The sequence below is a fragment of the Nicotiana tomentosiformis genome, chromosome 2 (genome assembly GCF_000390325.3).
Source record: "Nicotiana tomentosiformis chromosome 2, ASM39032v3, whole genome shotgun sequence".
Taxonomy (NCBI): domain Eukaryota; kingdom Viridiplantae; phylum Streptophyta; class Magnoliopsida; order Solanales; family Solanaceae; genus Nicotiana; species Nicotiana tomentosiformis.
Window position 1 is genome coordinate 125,837,922 of NC_090813.1, and position 1,879 is coordinate 125,839,800.

The window sequence follows — 1,879 nt, forward strand, 5'->3', positions numbered from 1 at the left end:
AAATACTATCTACGAATCTAGAGTTGAACTCGAAAGTGGGAACCCTAGATTGCATATAGAAGTAAATAGAGTAAGTTCTCAAACCCGGGCATCGGGGAACGGATTCGCGATTAGGATAGACATATACCTAATTGCCTTACTCGGTTGCAATACAGGAATTGTAAATGCGTTCTTGTTAAACTTAATTCCATAGACATATAGGTATTAAGTTAACTTGAATAGGCGAGTAAGAACTCGACAGATTCTTACGAGTGAAATTAACCCTGTGAATCAACAATTCAGATAAATCATTTAGTTATTTTAAACTAAGAATGCAACATGAATGTTAGATGACCCGTGACCCTGGAATATTATATCCTATTGATTGTTATTCAAAACTATTTAAGTGTTGTGTTTAATTCTTAGCAATTCATTATTTGATAGTCTTTAGGTAGTAATTTAGAAAATTATATATTTTGTTAGAAATATCTTGAATCAATAAGCTATTCGAGTTTGAATTAGTCAAAAGTTAATCATAAGTCTTCGTGGGAACGATACTTTATTCACTACTTTATTACTTGACGACCACGTATACTTGCGTGAGTGTGTTTGGACCCGACATGTATTATGAGTACAACCAACTCAGCAAGTAATAATAATAAATGAGGAACCGAAGATAGTGACGAGCTACACAGTTATAGTTCACTTTCAGTAATTCCAACAAAGAATAGACATGCTTTCAATTCCAGCAGTTTAAGTCAAATCAATTCTATACAGTTCAAGTTTATGTATTTCGGATATAAAATCTTTCAAAAAATTTCACAACAATGACAAATAGCAACTAAGTGAAACAACAAATGAAAAACAAGTACAGCCTCTCACGACAACCATCACTCACTGGGCTCCCAGCCTTCAGCACTCACACTCAATGAGTACCCGCGCTCACTGGGGGTGTACAAACTCTGAAGGGGCTCCTACAGCCCAAGCGCCATAATCCGCACAGACAACTCACGTGTTGCACGGACAACTCACGTGCTATAGTATCCTTACCTCACCGACAGGCCCTCGGCCTTACTCAGTCCTCAACCTCTTTAGTCTCTCGGGCTCTCAAAAATCACAAAGATCAGCCCAAACAAAGATAACATAGTGTATCAACAAATATCAAGAAAGACTGAGGTATGATATGCAAGTAACATCATGACTGAGTACAAGACAGCAATTAACAAATAATTCAACAAGTACGCGACCTCTGTGAGTCCCAACAGTACTATCACATAGACTAAGCATGATTTCTAACATGATTTACACTCAAATTTCTTCAACACATAGAGAGCATATAGCTAACAACAAGTTATTCAACTTTACAGTTTCACGGGACGGACCAAGTCACAATCCCCCCAGTGCATTCCCACACGCCCATCACCTAGCATGTGCGCCACCTCCAAAATAATTATATGATACAAATCCGGGGTTTCATACCCTCAGGACCAGATTTATAACTCTTACTTACCTCAAGTCGTGAAGTTTTTATTCTGCAATGCCTTTTCCTCGTGAATTGGCCTCCAAATGTCTCGAATCTAGCCATAAATAATTCGATTCAGTCAATAAAATTTATTGGAATTAATTCCATAAGAATCCGAAATTAAGCTCAAAAATTATCTGTGGGGCCCACATCTCGGAACCCGACAAAAGTTACAAAATATGAATGCACATTCAACCACGAGTCCAACCGTATAAATTTTACTCAAATCTGATATCAACTCGACCCTCAAATCTCCAAATTAAACCAAGAGGGTTTTCACAATTTTCCAACTTAATTCACCAATTAAATGTTGAAAACAATCATGGATTCAGATAATTTAATCAATATAGTGTTAAGAACACTTACCCCGTTATTTTT